The following is a 7,897-nucleotide window of genomic DNA, read 5'->3' as shown; positions in this document are numbered from 1 at the left end:
AAATTCGTCAACGACTATCTTTACCTCAATGACAAAAATGCATTTTTACGATTTGTGTACCTTGTTTACCCCGTATTACACACTTTATGAGGAAGTGAACATAAGACAGCAACTGCACACTATTTACTAATCGGACAGCCATTAAGTGTCCTCCGCAAATCTGCTTTTGTTTTTGACGTGCTTTATCTGGTTCATATTTTACAGCAGTTTGAAAACTACGTAAACTCGCTTGCAACAGTACGCACTAAATACAGAGCTGCTCTGCAAATGTGTGAAATCTGTGTATAATCTGAAAATGGATATGACAATGGATATCAAATTTGTGTAAAACAGGGCTCGTTGTCCACACCTATATTGCAGCAATATGAGGACAACTTGCATTTCCATTTTTAGGGAGGTGCAGCTATTTGCGGACATCCGTCACTATATTGCAGCAATTTGCGGACCAAAGACCGCCTATTTGAGGACGTCCGCAGATAGTCGCATTTTTCGGCTAATGTCCGCAAATTGCTGCGATATAGCGATGGACGACCCCATTTGGTCCCATGTGGTCCGCATATGGTTGGAAATCCACAAACACACATACACACACACTCACACACATACACACACACACACACACACACACACGCACAAACAAACATACACACACACACATACACACACCTACACACACACACACACATACACACACACACACACACACACACGCACGCACACACACACACACACACACACACACACACACACACACACACACACACACATACACTAAACATAATAGTAAGTAAAACAAAAGTAACCACTTGCATAACCACTTTAGAATTTTATTTGCCAGAAAAAGTATACATACAGTTGTCACCATACAAAAACCCAACTTGTACACTTTATTCGATGAACCCTGAATTTATTTCGTTGTCAAAAATAATAAATACAGGTAAACTGCTATCGTTCCAAAATTCAGAATCAAAAAACAAAACTTGTAGGTTATTGGAACGTTTAATTATTGACAAAACAAAACGTTACATTTACAGTACGTCGACCCACTGGTCTTTTAAGCAGACAGACAGACAAACACTTATGATACAAATAATGTTTGTTTGTTTGTTTGCTTAACGCCCAGCCGACCACGAAGGGCCATATCAGGGCGATGCTGCTTTGACATATAACGTGCGCCACACACAAGACAAAAGTCGCAGCACAGGCTTCATGTCTCACCCAGTCACATTATTCTGACACCGGACCAACCAGTCCTAGCACTAACCCCATAATGCCAGACGCCAGGCGGAGCAGCCACTAGATTGCCAATTTTAAAGTCTTAGGTATGACCCGGCCGGGGTTCGAACCCACGACCTCTCGATCACGAGGCGGACGCCTTACCACTGGCCAACCGTGCAGGTACAAATAATGAACTTATGTTAGAATCTTACAGAGAGATCTAGAGACTGCGGGGAAAACTCGCTTGGTCACCTCCCCGGCATCTTGCAAGCGAGTTGAATATGGCCATAAACTAATAAATAGGGTTGCGCAATAAGTATTGCATACCGGAATACAAAAATGTAGAGCGCTACATTTTGGATCGCTCAAAAGAAAAATCGATAACAATTATTTCACTTGCCTCAGATTTTCAAACTTTTGGTATTTAGTTGTGTGACCTTTTCTCTTTATAACTGACTATAGTCTGCCCGAAAGCGATGCGTACACGATCTGCCAGATGTGCATTTGCAAGGCTATCAAATGAGGACTGGCAGCTACCTCTAGTTTTGCTCCTGACTCATAGGTTCTGGACATTTGCTGTAGGCGAGTTTGAAGATTCAATAGTATTTAGATGTCGAGACTAGGATGGTCAAAAGAAGGATTTTCTCTGTGTTTATCTCTCTTCTAGTCACGGCTATGTTGATGATGTCGAGACTAGGATGGTCAAAAGAAGGATTCTCTCTGTGTTTATCTCTCTTCTAGTCACGGCTATGTTGATGATGTCGAGACTAGGATGGTCAAAAGAAGGATTCTCTCTGTGTTTATTTCTCTTCTAGTCACGGCTATGTTGATGATGTCGAGACTAGGATGGTCAAAAGAAGGATTCTCTCTGTGTTTATCTCTCTTCTAGTCACGGCTATGTTGATGATGTCGAGACTAGGATGGTCAAAAGAAGGATTCTCTCTCTGTTTATCTCTCTTCTAGTCACGGCTATGTTGATTATGTCGAGACTAGGATGGTCAAAAGAAGGATTCTCTCTGTGTTTATTTCTCTTCTAGTCACGGCTATGTTGATGCACATGATAGTGAGCACAGCATCTTTCAACAATCATTGTTTGCGATTTGTTTTTTTTAAAGCGGCACAGGAAAAAAATACCGTTTTTGCATTTACCGATCACGTTTCAGTAACGTTCAACCACGTTCAATAAATTCAAAAGTCCAACCAACAAAATGGGTCAAACAGCCCGAAATCATGATCTGGACGAACGGAAACTGAGACTCTCTATTCTAGGACTGTTATTCGCTCTTTCTCGCAACTCAAGCCTTTTGAACCGTTTCTCTTCATCGTTGACACTATTCAGCTTTTCTCTCCTGTACTTGTAAGTTGTTTCCACCTAATACCCCCATTCCACACATCCGTTCTAGCTTCCGTTCCCAGCTGCCACATCGATAAGACGTTGCGCAAACGGCCGTTTTTGGCATCTTTGCGCAGCGTCTGACCGTACTGGGCTGGGAACGGAAGCTAGAACGGATGTGTGGAATGGGGGTATGACAACGCAGTGTGTGAGAGCGCTAGCGTTGTGTTACCATTGCGTAAAGTTACATTAACGATCCATGAGTTCCGTTGCCGATGTCTTAAGGTTCCATTACCGTTCATTGGGAACGGGGGGGGGGGGGGGGGGGGGGGATGGCTAAAAATTTGAACATGCAGCCCGAACTCACCCGTCCCAACCGTTCCTACCGTTCAAAGGAGTTCCATTAACGTCCGTTGGCGTTCCATTAAGGTCCCCTCCCGATCCCTCCCATTTCCCTGCCGTTCCTTGGTCGCTACGGGAACGGGACCTAGAACGGATGTGTGGACTGGGGGAATAACTGACAGCTTTTCACTTTCGCTGGCCATGTTAATGATTTCACAAGCATGCAGCTAAAAACGGACAGACGACGGTTATTAGGCCTAAAAAAAAATAGGTGTGGTTACGGTAACCCGACCTACCCTATTTTTAGGGGCCGACCCTATAACTTTTTATTACATTTGTCACCCCCCCCCAAAAAAACCCAAAAAAACACCGAGTGCAGAAAACGCAATGAAAGCGACAGCGCTCGAGTCGCACACTTATTTCCCTGTCAAGTAGGTTTAATTTGTACACATAAGAAAAAAAAAGTTTAAAAAAAAAGTGATTGCCTACCTTCCTACCCTATTTTTTTGGCTATGTTACCGTAACCACACCTATTTTTTTTGGTTATGTTACCGTAACCACACCTATTTTTTGGCTATGTTACCGTAACCACACCTATTTTTTGGGGCTATGTTACCGTAACCACACCTATTTTTTGGGGCTATGTTACCGTAACCACACCTATTTTGGGGGGCTATGTTACGGTAACCACACCTAATTTTTTTGGCTATGTTACCGTAACCACACCTATTTTTTGGCTATGTTACCGTAACCACACCTATTTTTTTGGCTATGTTACCGTAACCACACCTATTTTTTTTAGCTATGTTACCGTTACCACACCTATTTTTTTTGTTTTGCCTTACCTTCTGGGACCCCCAAAATGCAAATCATGTACTGTCACCACGTGACACTTTCTGACGCTTCGTTGTGAACTTCCAAAGAAGCGAAGTTTTGTGTGACGGGGCTCCAACTTTCAGTTTGCAGTTTGTCGGCCTCGAGTATACAATACTTATGGCACCCCTCTGTACATGTACAATACATCACTGCGAACTGTCGCTGCAAATAATTTAAATAATTTCAAAAAAATACATTTCTGGTGCGTTAATTGCGTTTTGTTCAATGCATTTATATATGTTTAAAAGGCACAGTAAGCCTCCCGTAAACCATCACAGATACGGTCAGGCTTTTACAAACAGTACAAACGCCCTTTCATTTAAACACTCACCGATTGAGAACATCCTAGGTGCCCTCCGTAAAGAGCGAACAATGTTCAAAGAATTTATTTTTGCGTGGCTTATCTTACCTCTGAGCCATCGTGAACCCGTGTGATCCAGTTTCCCTTTTTCACAATGGTCGTCAGTTTGTCATTTGAATGCGACTCGATGTGAGCTTATCTGCAATAGCACGTTTTTATGAACGAAACAAACGGCTGTGGTTCACAAGAACTCTAGCGATGGCTTTTGACTGTTGAGAGGAACTGGCGATATGCATAAACCGCCGTCTGCTACGACCCTTGCGTGACCCTGCTTCCGGGCTTTTCTTTTTTCAAACTTTCACAACTTCGAATTGTACTGATCTTGTCTTGATGAAAAAAGAATTCTTTTATGATTAAAGAATGTTTGTGTAACAAGCTGTCAATTTATTATTTAGAGTTTAAAAGTTAGGTCTAGCGCAAAAACGCACCACGGTCCAAAAACATTTTGATAAATAGAGAACACTATATGGCTTGCTGTGTCGTACCAGATTTACACGATTTATTTATTTTTTTAAATATTGAACTGCGAGCGAAAGCGAGCTGTTCACTATTTGAAAAAGCAACGAGTGTATCTGGTACGACACAGCAAGCCATGTAGTATTCTGTTTATCCTACATACTGTACTTACGTGTATTTTATTGAAAATGTCATGCAGTCGAGGCAGCTAACTTGAAGACGCTTATTTTGGAACCTCGATCTCTTCTAAAGCCTCGTGCAATCTATTACGTCAAAGTAAAGAAACGTCACTCTGAAAGTGTGGCGTGACGTGTTAGTTCTAAAAATTCATCGAGGCGGGTAATTAGCGAGCGCAATTTTTGTTTTTTCTTTAATGTCGTTTGTCTCGGTGACTTTGGCATCATAAGCAGTGGAAAAACAGGTCCCTGCCAGACTTGCTTGACATGACCTCATTTACATGATATACACACGTGTGATTTGAACTATCATTATCTCACGAGTGTCTCTCTCACGTATGTAGGATAATCATCTATCCACGGCTATCGCCAGTTTACATCGATAGAATGAGATCCGAAGGGAAGTAATTCATTTTTTACCTGAGTTCAGGATGGGTCCAAAGAGTGTCCGAGACAATCTGCAAAATTATTTCTTTAAAAATTGCTCGCTCTTTACGTAGGGCACCTAGGATGTTCCCGTTTGGTGAGCGTTCAAATGGAAGGGTGTTTGTACTGTGTGTAAAAGCCTGACAGTATCTGTGATGGTTTACGGGAGGCTTACTGTGCCTTTAAATTATGCTCATTAATTTCAATTAGTGCACTCACAAACACACTCACACGCATACCCATGCAACATACAGACACACAGACAAACACAGACACAGTCAATCTCATACACAGTCACACGAAGTTGATCAGGAAAGCACGCAGAAAAATATTTTAATTTATCAGGATATCACATTACGTGTAAATTGGTATACCTGTAGTACCGTACACTTGTAAATAATTGCAGATCATGATTTTTATTAAATGTAGGAAAAAACATCACCGGGTACCCACTGTGTGTGTGTGTGTGTTTGTGTGTGTGTGTGTGTGTGTGTGTGTGTGTGTGTGTGTGTGTGTGTGTGTGTGATGTGGTGCGTGCGTGCGTGCGTGCGTGCGTGCGTGCGTGCGTGTGAGTATGAGCATCGAAAACAAAAATCGTTTCTTTGAGCAACGATATTATGCAAGGGAAATCACGACAAAAACGAGCAAACAAGACAATCGCAAATGAGAGATCACGTCTATTCCCACAACTCAGTACATATTGAAGGTAATATTTTCAGCATACATGGTGATATAACTAAGTAAGCTTTGAGGAGCGTGCGCGCACACAACAACACATACACAAATAACTAGCACACGCTAGATCAAGATTCAAACTACTGAAGAGCGGAAACATGATAATATTATATTCATAAATGTATGCACATACGCATTACACACTTGCCTCCACCCTCCCCCCACCCCCCACCCCCCCAAAAAAGAAAAAGAAGTAAAGAGCATATGGATGGGAAAGGGACGGAATGTGCCAAATCAAATTGAAAAGTCACTCTCTTCCAACTTACACAGCCTTGCCATTTTTTTAAAATTGTCTCCCCTGGGTCGCTAGCCTGACACGAAAGGACAAGTTCTCGATGGTGAAAACACCCAGCAGGTCGGGAGACAATTTTTCTTCAAGTTACGCTTACTGTTCTCTTCCCAACTCTTTAATGTGGGATTAGCGACAACAACAAAGTGTGAGATTAGCAACAGAAAACAAAGTGTATGATTAGCTGCAGGCGGGGGGGGGGGGGGGGGGGGGGGTAACAGTCCTGTTACGATACGGTAAGCTCTGACCTCCCCTATCCCCCACCCCCACCTTCCCTCCTCCTCCCCCTCATGTTGTCGACACTATCAAGTGCATCAATTCTCAAAAGCACTGATCTTAAGGGGCAAATTACACCTGCGCAGAGTCAGCGGCACAGACGACGCACTGCAGATTATTGAGGTAATTTTGTTTTGTTTTCAAAGCCCACTACACGCTGCATGAACAAAAACAGGCCAAGTACTCGTCATAATCCCTATCGCAGCATGCAGTGCCGCTGACTCTGCGCAGGTGTAATTTGCCCCAAAGGCCTGGCGCTCAACTATGTAACTTCAGCAGGACAGACGACGCACTGAACTTAACATGGGGACAGGATCGTCCCCCCCCCCCCCCCCTCCCCCATAACCTCTTGCAGATTGTACGCAAGATTAAAACACATAGCTGCAGATATAAATTCTTTCCGCTTCCCTGCGAGTGTGGGACAAATATCTCATTTGAACACATTTTCAGTGACTGTGAAGAAATCAAAATAATATTCCCAACACTTCACCGGTACATAAAACAACATAATCTTACACCCACACAATGCCTGCACCAACACGCAAAATTAGGGTGGAGTCATGTCAGGAAGGTATGCTCTATCATATATCACTCTGATACGGCGTACTGCTTTGAAACCATAGTCCTGACTGTTATCAAATGTATCCCCAATCAAACTAAAATTAACAGTCTTTAGACTTTATAGCCCGGTATGGCTTTGAAAATCCAACCCTAACACCCTTTACTATACCCCAACTTCTACCTGGTGTGCGCGTCATGAAAAATGACGCTCCTGCACCACTTTAAATCATACCATCTGACCCAGATGTCAAGAAATGACCATGGATCACATTACAATCGCGTGTAGCCTTTCTCATGTGCTTGAATTTCCCTAGTAACTGCGGAAAGTCAAAATTTGCACATAATGCGCTTGAAATGTGTAAATACTTGAAGGCCAACGTTCACAAACACATTGAAGCATTGAAACAAATCGATGATATGATGCTATGACACCTTAGGCCAAAGTACAAACGGTAGTTTTGTGATGATATGTCATTTGTGAGGAATTACAGGTGAATTTGTGCAGAAACTTACGTCGCGTGTCTCCCTTCGGACAGAAAAATAAGGGTGCAACCGCTTCGGACAGATTTGCCTAGTACAACCACGGTATACGGTGTGTGTTTGTATTGTTTGCTCCAGATATGTATATTTCGTACATTAGAACGTTCGGAACTTTTCAATCGCAAAAGTAGATCTCACAAAGTCTAGCTCCTAAACCTGTGTGCTAGTCGAGGATTCAGGCCTGTTGTTGGGTAAGTGATTTTGGTTGCTGGGTAAGTTACCGAAAAATAACTAGCCCTACAAGTTTACAGAGAGAAAGAAGCAGAGGGGGGAATAAGAATAAGTATAATAATAATAATAAATAATAA

The 7,897-nt window shown here is 42.5% G+C and overlaps 1 long non-coding RNA gene across 1 annotated transcript; it reads right to left on the bottom strand.

Moving 5' to 3' along the window:
• Window positions 1-811: 811 nt before the first annotated feature.
• LOC138982889 (uncharacterized) lies at window positions 812-6,415 on the bottom strand. Its single transcript, XR_011460996.1, has 2 exons — window positions 3,620-6,415; window positions 812-3,520 (listed from the first exon to the last, which is right to left on the bottom strand). It is a non-coding gene; the product is annotated as an uncharacterized lncRNA (long non-coding RNA).
• Between the last annotated feature and the right edge of the window lie 1,482 nt (window positions 6,416-7,897).

This window comes from Littorina saxatilis, linkage group LG12 (assembly GCF_037325665.1).
Source record: "Littorina saxatilis isolate snail1 linkage group LG12, US_GU_Lsax_2.0, whole genome shotgun sequence".
In the NCBI taxonomy this organism is placed as follows: Eukaryota; Metazoa; Mollusca; class Gastropoda; order Littorinimorpha; family Littorinidae; genus Littorina; species Littorina saxatilis.
Note: the sequence above shows the minus strand (reverse complement) of the source record. Positions and strands in the feature narration are given on the sequence as shown.